This window comes from Vulpes lagopus, chromosome 2, assembly GCF_018345385.1.
Source record: "Vulpes lagopus strain Blue_001 chromosome 2, ASM1834538v1, whole genome shotgun sequence".
Classification (NCBI taxonomy): Eukaryota; Metazoa; Chordata; class Mammalia; order Carnivora; family Canidae; genus Vulpes; species Vulpes lagopus.
In genome coordinates, this window is record NC_054825.1 from 135,744,972 (window position 1) to 135,758,779 (window position 13,808).

Sequence of the window (13,808 nt, forward strand, 5' to 3'; positions counted from 1 at the left end):
ACACATAATTCAAAGTAAATAGGAATTTGTTATAGAACTTTTGTTTCTGAAATAAGAAAAATAAAAAGAACCTAGCTGTACCACTAATTCTATTACTAAATAATACAAAAACAAATCAAAACAAGAAAAAAATTCACAATGGTTAGGAGGGCTCTTTTCCACTACCTTCTTGGGAATTTGAAAAAAACAAAAACAAAAAAACATAAACCTTCATCATTTCATTGCAATTTTGAGTCTTTTCTTTTCCCCCAGAGCACAGTAAAAAACTAGAAAAGGAGGATAAGGTATAACATAGGAACATCAAGCTTGAACTGAATATTGAAGTGATGGCTGTGTCTTTCTACATGTGTTGGTTTCCAGATCCAGAGCAAAAGGGCTGCCACTGAGGTAAAGCCTACCATGTTGATTCCACCTGGTATTTGAAGAGTCACCTAGCCAAAAATGTGAAGATTCCAACATGCCACTTTTTTGTTTACCACAGAATGAGACTTTTGTTGCAAATCCTCTTTGGAATCCAGTTGAATCCTGTTGTGAAATTACCCTAGCAACAGACATGCAGATCCAAGAGCTCCACCATTTCTGACAGGCCTACAGTGACTCCACTCAGAGGAAGGTCTCAGACTTGCTCCCTGTGAGGAGCAGTTGAAGAATTGTGCTCAGGAATCACTTTTCTTTTCTTTTTAAAGATTTTATTTGGCATCTGGAAGAAGCCAGTCCGTTAGGTAGGTGGCTCCAAGCCAAGGAGTCTGCGCCCCCTTGCCTTCAGGAGCCACAGCCCCGAGAGCACAATTCCAGCAGCACAGGCCCCAGATCCCAAGGCGCCAAGCAGACACAGCCCAGGATCCTGTGCTCCCCCTGGGACAGGTGGAGGCAGGGAGGGCACAGGACAGGGAGGACTCTCCTGCCACAGGTGCCCCAATCTGGGTTGATCAGTGCCCCGCCTCCCCGGGAGGACCTAGGCCAGTGTGGACTGGGAGACTGTGGTAGTTACTAGTGGGGAGCTGACTCTAGAGCTGGAGAGCTTGCTTCTGCCAGTGTTGTTGTTCCTCCTGGAGGGCCCACCAGGGGACAGAGGCCTCACAGGGTAAACAGCTCTACTGAGCCTGGCACCCAGCGGGGGGGGGGGGGGGGGGCAGGGCTCCTCCCCCAGGTGCACACACCTGAGAATCAGCACAGCCGGCCCCTCCCCCAAAAGACCAGCTGGAAGGACAGGGGAAGAGCAAGTTCTGGACCAGGCAGAGCTGGAAAGCTCCAGGGGAAGTCAAGGGATTTACAGTATGTAGAACCAGAGGCTACCCCTCCTAATGTTTTTTTCTTTCTTCCTTTTTCCAGTACAACTCATTTTTATATCAGACTATAAATTTCCAATTTTTTTTTCTCTTTTCCCACCTTAACTAAAATATTTTACCACCTCTTCATTTTTAAGATTCTTTCTTTTTGACTTTCATACTTCTACAACTACAGGTCCTAGATATATTTTCCACTTCTAGATTCCCTTCAACATACTCAACTTAATTTTGGGAAATATACAAGATACTTTTTTTGTTTTGTTTTGTTTTGTTTTGTGTTTTTGGTTTTCTCTGCCTCATTTTGTTCTACAATGGCAGAAGTTAATACCTTCTAAAACATGACCAGCATGCACCCAGAACCAAGTGGTATACCGTGCTGGTTCATTCTGTGAGATTATATTCTCTCTTCACTCCCATTCTGCCCCCCTCTTTTATCTCATTTATGTTCTGGTGGTTAGTGTCGGGGCCTTCTACAAGTATTTCTGGTTTATATAAATTTGGGACTGAGCATCTTCTAACATACAGAACTTAATATATTCAGAATCAAGAGGATCACCCTCTAGAACCCCTCAGATAGGCTACATTCTCCCTCCAATACAACTTTGTCATCACCACCATCCTCCACTTCCCTCCCTTTCTTTTTTCTTCTCCTTTCTTTTTCTTTTTTCTTTTTTTCCCCTCTTTTTTGGGATTCTTGGCCTTTTATTTTTTACTACTTTTTTTTTTAAATTTGTTTTTCACTTTAGTGAAAATCTTTGTTTTCAATTCTGGTCTCTGACCTCAGCAGAATCATCTAGGGTGAAATTTATTTAGGTCGTGGTTGATATTCTTGACTCAGCCTGCTCATGCAGCCACTCTGCACTGAGAAAAATGACTAGAAAGAACTCACCACAAAAGAAAGAATCAGAAACAGTACTCTCTGCCACAGAGTTACAGAATTTGGATTACAATTCAATGTCAGAAAGCCAATTCAGAAGCACAATTATAAAGCTACTTGTGGCTCTGGAAAAAAGCATAAAGGATTCAAGAGACTTCATGACTGCAGAGTTTAGATCTAATCAGGCCGAAATTAAAAATCAATTAAATGATATGCAATCCAAACCAAACTGGAGGTGCTAACGACTGAGGGTTAATGAGGTAGAAGAAAGTGAGAGACATAGAGGACAAGTTGATGACCAGGAAGGAAGCTGAGGAAAAAAGAAAAACAATTAAAAGACCATGAAGAAAGGTTAAGGGAAATAAATAATAGCCTCAGAAGGAAAAAATCTATTGGGGTTCCAGAGAGCACCGAGAGGGCCAGAGGGCCAGAGGGCCAGAAGGCATATTTGTTTTTTGTTTTTTGTTTTGTTTTGTTTTTCTCTTTTAAAAAAACCTCATAGAAATCAGATTGGAGAAGTAGAAAGGTGTAGAAATGCAGGAAAGCCAAGGCACATGGCCTTGACTGGCGGCAGGTGAGGCGTGGAAGAGGAGGCTAGGCCTGGCTAGGCCCAGGAGCCCGAGGCGTGGCTTCTTGGGAGCCGGCTCTGGGCCTCGCCACCGGACTGGGTTCCAAGTGGGGCACGTGGACAGGTGGACAGGGGTACGGGGCTGCCACAGTGCTGGTGGGCCAGTTGGCACTGCAGAAATTAAGATATGGCCTTTCTCTCCTGCTTGCACAAAGATTTGCTGCCCTGGAGCCTTCTGTGTGGCTATAGGTCCCAGATTAGCAAACGTTGGATTTTCATGCATGTCTGTAGTCACAGGAGACAGTAATGGATCTCCATTCTCAAAAATCAGTGCAAAACCAGTGAGGTTGAACAGCTGAGTAACTTGAGTTAACAAGAACCAGGCTGTCCCCCAGTGGAGCTGCTACCAAGTGGGAGGGGACCTGTAGGGGTAAGGGTGAGCTGGTGGATGGGAGGTGATAGGCTGGGCCCAAGCCCAGCATCAGGATGCTGGGAGGTCAATGCAGGGCAAATGTCTTGGAGTGCCTCATGGGCCAGTCCGCATGGGGAGTCCTGGTCCCTCTGTCATCCTGGGACAGGTCTTCCTGCAAGCTGGAACCCCTCAGACCCTAGGACATGAGGCAGGGCTAGGAGGGCTATGTGGCATGGCCTATGTCCTCCACCAGGCCCTGGGACAAGATTGTCTCCAGTCGACATTGTGTGCCCAGGCCAAGCCTCCTGGTGGGGCTGGTTGCCCTGGCCTAGCACCATGGAGACCATAGCGCCTCACTAATGGTGTCCTACTTGGGGCCCACGGCTGCCCCTGGCTCAAGCCGGCCGGCCATGGTGCGGCCCCAGCAGCCAGCTGCCACACTCATGCTGCGCTGTCCCCGCTGCTCGCCATCTGCCTGGCTCTGTGTCCGATCATGCCAGTGGCCAGGCCCGCTGTGTTGGCCGAGATGGTACAGAGCAGGTGGTTCTGGGAGCGCAAGAAGTCACCCTGGCCTGGCAGGCCGAAGCTGCCTTTCCACAGTGCCATGCAGGTGGCCGCATTGCGGGCCGGCCGCGCCCGGTGGTTGTTCTTGAGCTGGGCCAGGTGAGCCGCACAGCCATCCGTGATGAACTGGCACTGCTGCTGCAGCTTCTTGGTGGGCCGGCCCATGATGTAGATCGGCATAGGGGACAGGCTGATGGAGCTGTAGACCGCCACGTCCTTGGTGGAGCTGTAGGCCGCGTGCTCACGCAGGTGCAGCTCAGAGATGAGCAGCTTCAGGAAGTTGGCCTTGTGCCGCAGCGGGTCGTGCACCAGGCCATCACAGAAGGACACCACGCCATGGGGGAAGCTGTGCTGGGCCAGCCATGCCACCACCCTCTGCTTCTGCATGTCAGGCCGGCCCAGTCACATAGATAATGAGGTAGCCCAGGTCCTGCCAGTGCCGCACCACATCCATAGCCCCGGCCCGCATTTTGGGGTCACTGCCCATGATGGACATGCTGGCGGCAAAGCAGCCATCAATACTGAAGACCACAAACTTCATGCCCTTGGGCAGCACGATGATGTAGCTGTCAGCAAATGTGTGGTCTCCCCTGACCACCATCTTGATGGGGTAGACGCCCACACCCGGCGGTGGGGCTCGTATATGGTGTAGGAGACCTGCCTGCTGCTGTTGGTCACCAGCGTGTCCAGGTACAGCCACTCGCCCGAGGGTGGCTGCATCATGATGTGCACATCCACCTTCTCTCCAGTCAGAGTGACCATATCCAGGGGCCCATACATGAACCGGCCCATCAGAACCTGTGGGCCATTCTCATTGGCGACTGCATCATTGATCCGGTGGTTGGCGGTCACATTCCTCAGCTTCACATGGGTCTTCTTGCGCTGCCACTTCTCTCTTGGCTTTGAGGGGGCGAACACGGAAACCTCCTTGCCATCCAGCTCCAAGATGCTGGAGTTGTCATGCCTCATGACCTGCCTCAGCGGGAAGGAGACCACATCTGTTGACTCCCAGTAGCTGGCATCAAAGAGGTGGGGCAGGGCCACCGTGGGGAAGGCCGTCAGGGCGTCAGGGCAGTACAGGGCACAGTCAATCCGCTTCTGACCCCACCACTTTGCTGCAATCTGGGCAATGCTGGATGCTGTGTAGCTCTCGGCCATGCCCGATACCTGGCTGGCAATGCTGATCTCACTGGCTCAGCAGAAGCCTCGGGTGGTGGGGGCGGCACTGGGCGAGGAGGGGGCCACGTGCTCTTGAAGGACCGTGTTGTTGGTCTGGAGTGTATCTGCCAGCAGTGTGGAGTAGCCGTCCCCCAGCGGGTAGCATTGGTAGCGGGAGATGCTGAAAGGCAGCAGGGCATGGAATCTCCACTCCAGCAGTGGCTCCAGGCGGGAGGCTGACAGGGTCCACGGGGTGGAAGGTTGTAGACTTGCTGGCAGGCTGCCCGCAGCTGGAAAACATCCAGGGCAGGGATGAGACTCTTCATCAAGGCCAGGACCAGCCCCAGTGGGCACCCAGAGAGGAAAAGATCTGCGATCTCAAAGTCAAATTTCCCCACGGCCCCTGAGCCATCCAGCATGGTGGAGCTGCTCCGACTGCGGCAGCTGGGCTCGTTCTCAGCACACTGGCATGGAGGCTGGATAGGAAAGCCTGGTGCTGTTGGATGGTGTCCAGCTCGTAGGTGGATGAGCCGCTCCTCTTTCGGGGCCACTGCCTTTTGGGGTCCTTAACACCATTGCTTTGGGGAATATCAATGTTGCTGCGGCTCAGGTGCCGGCTGCTCTCCACGCCATCGCTGCCACTGGCGCCATGTGCCACACTGACCAGGGTGCCGGGGGACAGCAGATCAGTGTCCTGCACGCTGGCCACACTGCCCCAATGGCTGCTGCTCTGACTGTCAGACACTGTCGAATGCCAGGATGCCTCCCACACAGTCCCCAATGAGGCAGATCTGTACCACTCATCCTGCCAGCACCAGGCCTGCCAGTGGGCCCTCACCATCACCGTCTGTAGGCCCGTGTCATGGATGAACCTCTCGATCGTGGACGGCATGCCCCAATAGTGGAACTCCACCCTGCAGAGCTCGTAGGCACACATGATGGGAAACACCTGCTGCTTGTACTCCTCAATCCAATCGTCAGACAGGCCCTCCCCTCCCCACTGTGTCTTGGTCGAATGGAATAGCTTGGGGTCTTCTTCCGTCTTATACTTGTTGAGGGGCACAAGGTCTTTGACGATGTCGATGAAGTCGATTGTCAGCTGGTTCTTCTCCACGCGAGACAGGCTGAACACATTAGGGTTTTCTCCAGCATCTGTTTTATAAAAGGTTTCGATGTCAATGGAGAATTTCTCCACAAAGGGGCAAGTGAACCTGGTTCGGGTATAGGGGTAGGTGTTCCAGGATTCCTCAACCACCCTCAGGGCTGCCTTGGGCAGGATGGAGCGGAACCAGCTGGGGATGTGCATGCCCACATGGTACACCTTGTGTGTGTACTGCCCAGAGCCGCCAGGGCCGTCTGTGTAGGGCGGGTTCTCCAAGATCGCTATGCCACTGCCTTGGCCCTATGTTTCCTTAGGGCTCTTCTGTATCATGCACAGCTGGGCCATGCGGTAGTCCTCCTCGGTCATGGGCGAGGAATCCCATATTCCTTTACGATCATCTTGGAGTCCAAGCCTTCCCGGCAATGGGGAAATGCCTGTTGGGCCTTCTAGGCAAGGCTCCTTAAATAACCATGACAGAATTCACCGAGGACCCCGTTGGTCCCTGTGAGAAGGCTCCCTCGATGTCCTGCCACAGGAGGAGGGACGACTCACTAGGCACGCAGGAGGGTGTCAGGGACCAGGACACACGCGTCAGCATCCAGTCAGGGGGGAGCTGGATTCTGAAGGCGCGGCCCTCTGCACTCCACCGTGAGGCCTCCCGTGGGTCAGGTCAGCTGTGACTCACACCCAGCGGGATGAGATCTGCAGGGGCCGCTCGCGCCCTCGCTCCGTCCTCCTCCGCACGCCGCCGGGAGGTGCAGCCCGGGCAAGCGGCGGGGCCCAGGGGGCGGGCTACCTGGCCATGGGCGTGGGCGGCGGGCGCGCAGGTGCCGGCCCCGCGGGGGTGGGGGCGGGGGGTGGGGCCGGGCACGCCCGCGGACCGCCTGGACAGCTCGCGGCCGCCGTGCCCCACGCGCCCCACGCGCCCCACGCGCCCCGCGGCCCCTGCTGCCCACCCGCGCCGGGCGCCTCGCATTCCCCCAGTCCGCGGCGGGCCTGCACCTCCATCAGGCCGCGGGGAGCCCCGGCCAGTCCCGGCGAGAGGGGCCGCCCCCGCCCCCAGAAAGCATATTTGAACCAATTACAGCTGAGAACTTCCCTATTTGGGGGAGGGAAACAGGCATTCATATCCAGGAGATACAAAGTTTCCCCCAAAAAATCAATAACAACTGTTCAATGCCTTAACATTTAATAGTAAAACTTGCAAATTCCAAACATAAAGAGAAAATCCTTAAAGCAGCAAGAGACAAGAGATCCCTGACTTATATGGGGAGAAATATTAGATTAACAGCAGACCTCTCCAGAGATCTGGCAGTCCAGAAAGGGCTGGCAGGATATATTCGGGCTCCTAAATGAGAAGAACCTGCACCAAGAATACTTTATCCAGCAAGGCTCTCATTCAAAATGGAAGGAGAGATAAAGAGCTTCCAAGACAGGCAGGAACTGAAAGAATATGTATATATAAAATCACAAATGAAAGAGGAGAGATCATAACCAATACCAGGAAATACAAAAGATTTTAAAAACGTATTTTTTTAAAGATTTATTTATTTATTCATGAGAGACACACACAGAGAGAGGCAGACACACAGACAGAGGGAGAAGCAGGCTCCATGCAGGGAGCCTGAGGTGGGGCTGGATCCCAGGTCTCCAGGATCACATCCTGGACTGAGGATGGGGCTAAACCGCTGAGCCACCCAGGCTGGCCATTAAAAACGTTAGGCAATCTAGAAGAAATGGACACATTTCTGAAAAACCACAAACTGTCAAAACTGGGACAGGAAGCAATAGAAAACCTGAACATGCGGATAACCAGGGAGGAAATTGAAGCAGTCATCAAAAACCTCCCAAGACATAAAAGTCCAGGGCCAGATGGCTTCCCAGGGGAATTCTATCAAATGTTTAAAGAAGAAACAATACCTATTCTACTAAAGCTGTTCTGAAAGATAGAAAGGGATGGAATACTTCCAAACTCGTTCTATGAGGCCAGCTTCACCTTAATTCCAAAACCAAAGACCCCACCAAAAAGGAGAATTATAGACCAATATCCCTGATGAACACAGAGGCAAAAACTCTCAACAAGATACTAGCCAATAGGATCCAACAATACATTAGGAAGATTATTCACCATGACCAAATGGGATTTATCCCCAGGATGCAAGTTTGATTCAACACTCATAAAACAACATGATAGATCATATCAATAAGAGAAAAAACAAGAACCATATGATCCTCTCAATAGATGCAGATAAAGCATTTGACAAAATACAGCATCCATTCCTGATCAAAACTCTTCAGAGTGTAAGGATAGAGGGAACATTCCTCAGCATCTTAAAAGCCATCTATGAAAAGCCCACAGCAAATATCATTCTCAATGGGGAAACACTGAGAGCCTTTCCCCTAAGATCAGGAACACAACAGGGATGTCCACTCTCACCACTGCAATTCAACATAGTACTAGAAGTCCTAGCCTCAGCCATCAGGCAACAAAAAGAAATAAAAGGCATTCAAATTGGCAAAGAAGAAGCCAAATTCTCCCTCTTTGCAGACAACATGATACTGTATATGAAAACCGAAAGCCTCCTCCCCAAGATTGCTAGAACTCATACAGTAATTCGGCAGTGTGGCAGGATACGAAATCATTGCCCAGAAATCAATGGCATTTCTATACACTAACAATGAGACTGAAGACAGAGAAATTAAAGAGTCAATCCCATTTACAATTGCACCCAAAAACATAAGATATCTAGGAATAAGCCTAAACAAAGAGGTAAAAGATCTATACCCTAAAAACTACAGAACACTTCTGAAAGAAATTGAGGAAGACACAAAGAGATGGAAAAATATTCCATGCTCATGGATTGGAAGAATTAATATTGTGAAAATGTCAATGCTACCCAGGGCAATTTACACATTCATTGCAATCCCTATCAAAATACCATGGACTTTCTCAAAGAGTTGGAACAAATCATCTTAAGATTTGTGTGGAATCAGAAAAGACACCAAATAACTAGGGGAATATTGAAAAAGAAAACCAGAACCAGGGGCATCATAATGCCGAATTTCAAGTTATACTACAAAACTGTGATCATCAAGACAGGGTGGTACTGGCACAAAAACAGACACATAAATCAATGGAACACAATAGAGAACCCAGAAATGGGCCTTTAACTCTATGGTCAACTAAAATTTGACAAAGCAGGAAAGACTATCCACTGGAAAAAGGACAGTCTCTTCAATAAACGGTACTGGGAACATTGGACAGCGACATGCAGAAGAAGGAAACTAGGCCATTCTCTTGCACCATACACAAAGATAACCTCAAAATGGATGAAAGACCTAAATGTGAGACAAGAATCCATCAAAATCCTAGAGGAGAACACAAGCAACTTTTTCAACTTGGCCGCAGCAACGTCTTGCAAGATACATCTATGAAGGCAAGAGAAACAAAAGCGAAAATGAATTATTGGGACATAATCAAGATAAAAAGCTTCTGCACAGCAAAAGAAACAGTCAACAAAACTAAAAGACAACCTACAGAATGGGAGAAGATATTTGCAAATGACATATCAGATAAAGAGCTAGTTTCCAAGATCTATAAAGGACTTATTAACTGAACAGCAAAGAGACAAACAATCCAACCACGAATTGGGCAAAAGACATGAACAGAAATCTCACCAAAGAAGACATACACATGGCCAACAAGCACATGAGAAAATGCTCTGCATCAGTTGTCATCAGGGAAATACACATCAAAACCACAATGAGATACCACCTCACACCAGTGGGAATGGTGAAAATTAACAAGATAGGAAACCACAAATGTTGGAGAGGATGTGGAGAAAGGGGAACCCTCCTGCACTGTTGGTGGGAATGTGAACTGGTGCAGCCACTCTGGAAAACTGTGAGGAGGTTCCTCAAAGAGTTGAAAATAGACCTGCCCTAGGACCCAGCAATTGCACTACTGAGGATTTACTCCAAAGATACAGATGCAGTGAAAAGTTGAGACACCTGCACCCCGATGTTTATAGCAGCAATGTCCACAACAGCCAAACTGTGGAAGGAGCCTCGGTGTCCATCGAAAGATGAATGGATAAAGAAGCTGTGGTCTATGTATACAATGGGATATTACTCAGCCATTAGAAACGACAAATACCCACCATTTGCTTCAATGTGGATGGAACTAGAGGGTATTATGCTGAATGAAATACGACAATTGGAGAAGGAAAAACATTATATGGTTTCATTCATACAGGGAATATAAAAAATAGTGAAAGGGATTAAAGGGGAAAGGAGAGAAAATGAATGGGAAATATCAGAGAGGGAGACGGAACATGAGAGACCCCTAACTCTGGGAAACGAATAAGGGGTGGTGGAAAGCGAGGTGGGCAGGGGGTTGGGGTGACTGAGTGATGGGCACGGAGGGGGGCACTTGATGGGATGAGTGTTATACTATATGTCAGCAAATCGAACTCCAATAAAAAAAAAGAGAGAGATTTTACTTATTTGAGAGGGAAGGAGGGGAAACATAAGCATGTGGGAGGGGCAGAGGGAGAGGGAGAAGTAGATTCCCCACTGAACAGGAAGTCTGATGCAGAGCTCCATCCCAGGACCCTGGGATCATCACCAGAGCTAAAGCTAGATGCTTAACTGACTGAGCTACCCTGGTGTCCCAGGAATCACTTTTCAAAAAACAGAGGCAATATTTTAAACTACTCTAAAGTTCATAGCCAGATTGAAATTGAGGTGAGGCAAAAATAAACTAAAATGAAAAAATCTATTCCTCTAAAAATTTAGAACCAATTAGGCCATTTCTTTGTTTCTTTTTTTCTCATTTTTGTGTGAATACTCTTTTTCCTATCTCTTGTTCTATTATTTTATACCCCCACTTCTCTTCTTTTCTTACTTTTTTTTCTTTAGGCTTTTATTCCTCCCATTTTCGCTTTATGTCTCCCTATCCTCTCTGCCCTTCTTGATTGACTTCCTTTATGTTTCATTCTGTAGCCACCATAACATTGATATAGCAATTTGAAATGTGTACATGTGTTTGTGGGTTGCATCTATCTGAGCATTATACTCATTGAATACAAGCTAATTTTTTTCATTTCTAAAATTTGGTAATTTAAACCTCTTACCTTATGCCTTGATTATCCTTTGATTATTTTAAAATGTCTACATGATGCTCAGTTGATTTGCTTAATACATTAGTGGTTAACAGAATAATTGTTTTTCACTTCTGAAAGGATTCACAAGATCCTAAGAAAGATGATCAGTTCTCTTTACTATCTGTATCATATAGCATACTTTAATAGGCATTCAAAGGGATTGCTGTCTATATAAAAAATTATTATTGCCCATATTCATCCCAATTTTCCTGCTATTTACAAGATGAGCCACCATAATTTCATGGAGGGGAATTTTCTATGGAGTTTCCTAATAGAGATGGACATTTCTTTCCCTAAGTTCTTTATATCAGTGTCATGGAAAACCAGAAGTATTACTTCATAAAGTAGGTCAGGGTCTTTCCATTTGCATTCCCTGTGCATAAAATGCTCTCCATATTCCTTCACTTCATTGTTTCTTCACTTGCTTTAAAATTCTGTCTACAGGTCATATCATCAGGGAAGCTTTCTCCATGCACCTAAGTAATAGCAGTCACAATCCCCTCCCCACTATGGTATTTCATTGGATTTTCAATTCCAACTTAATTACAGGAAAGATCACTAACTTCTACCATTCTTTACATCTGTTTCATCATCTTCTTCCAGCAATTCTTCTTCATTCTTGCTCAGAGTTGTACAGACCGTACTTCTCAGACCTAGGGATCCTGTTAAAATGAAGATTCTTATCTAGTAAGTCTGAGATGGGACTGAGACTTTCATTTAAAATGAGTTCTCAGGTAAAAGCCAGTATTACTAGTCCAAGGGCCACACTGAGTAACAAGTGTGTAGGAACTATAATAATAGGTAAAGGAAAAATAGTGAGTTTTCACCTAGACACTTACCCTTCAAGTGACGGGCATCACAGTCCACATTTAGACTCTAATGACAAGCGAAAATAATGACGCAAAGTTGTTCTAACAATCAGCAGATTCATAAATGTAAAAAATATACCATACTCAGTATTTGGCACAAGAGTCAGGGTTTCAGTTTTTCCAAAGCACTGGCACATTCCTCATCTTGTTTGAATTTCCCTAAGAGCATTTTGTAGCAGCAGCATATGGGAAGGGGCATTATGAACATCCTACATTATATATGAATACACATATACACAAATTTACAGAAGCCCTGAAAGACTAAGTCTAAGAGTAAAGGACTCTTCTTTGGGAATTATGAGTGTGTCACACTGGTGTTTTTTGAAAGAAGTAAGCAATACCTTGTGATTTTTTCCACAAGCTGATTATTTTATTTTTAGATGCTTTTCTCATGTGCTCAGATATCCAAGGTAAATAAATAAACTAACACACTCTAAAAAGAAATCCCCATTGGGATGAAAACTGCTTGCCAGTTTGCTTTCTATAATTGCTATCTATTGACAAGTGCGATGCCAATGATCTATTGCCACACAATATGCCAATGATTAATAAATGTTAGTGATTTGATGTCATTTCCAACTTGCTTTTTTTATATTCTCACACACCCACCTAAACAGACTTTATAATCACACAAAGAGAATCTATTTAATTGCTTTCAAAATTGAAATAATAGTATCCATAATAGTGAGAAGGCTACAATTTAATCAGGTACAACTTATTTCAAACTTTTTTGAGAAAACACAATTTTTGACATGAAGTGTGACAATGATATAAAATCAGGTACCCCTGAGTTTTGGAATTTGGGCCTGGAGTTTTTTTGTCCTGGTAGAAATCATAACAACGTTCCAGAGGACTTCTTGTATATATAGCATTACATTTTTATCAAAAAAAAAAAAAAAAAAAAACCTCTTTTGCAGCAATGAGGAATAGCCTCATGACTCAAGATATACTTATGGGTCATTTCTGATCAACCATGACATATTTAGTATTTTGATCACACGAAAGGTATAGGATCATTTCTGTATCTGTCTTACAGTAGAAATAAAACAAGTTATTATGCATGCCTCCTTCCTATTCCTGGATAATGCATCCTCACGTGTATTGTAGAGCCAAAACCTGACATGAAAGTTTATGACAGAGTGAGATTGTAAAAATGTATTTTTTTATTTGAGACAATTTTGCTATAAAAGCACATTTCACTCCTTTAAAATAACAGTCGACAAGATTTACTGTATCAAATGTAAGCTTCACACCTCAGTCAGTGGTAGATTTCAAACAAACCCCAGCAGCTGAGCTGAAATTGGCTTTTAAAATCTTTAAGTTAGTTTGTTCCCAGATGAACATCATTTTTTTTAACTAGAAAAAATCACACTTATCATGCAGCCCACAAATTCTTTGGTTTGCATTTACCCATTTTATTATCCTTTTCTTATTGACAGAGACAGGTGCCAAGTCAGTGCTACATTAATATCCAGAAACTAAAAATAAGTAGGCAATATTGTGAATATTAAAGCAAGGTGGCAGCCCTCATTTTTTTCCATCCCAGCCTATTTTTCATTTGAACCAGTTTGTACAAATGTATTTAAAAATCAAAAACTTCAAGACAACCAATTTTCAACTCATTGACCTATAAATGTGCCCTTGATTGCAGCGTACTTTTGCTGTAGCAGAAAGAAGAGTGGGTGCATTGAGAATGTGCATTCCCCTGGGGAGAGAGGGTGGAGACACCTGCTGACGATGCACTCGGGTCCTTAATGTCCAGGGTGGAACTTGGAGGACATCTAGTTAGTTTATGAGTCCTGGG

The 13,808-nt window shown here is 46.1% G+C and overlaps 1 pseudogene; it reads right to left on the reverse strand.

Moving 5' to 3' along the window:
* Positions 1-3,513: 3,513 nt before the first annotated feature.
* Positions 3,514-6,368, reverse strand: LOC121485318 (annotated as a pseudogene).
* Positions 6,369-13,808: the final 7,440 nt, after the last annotated feature.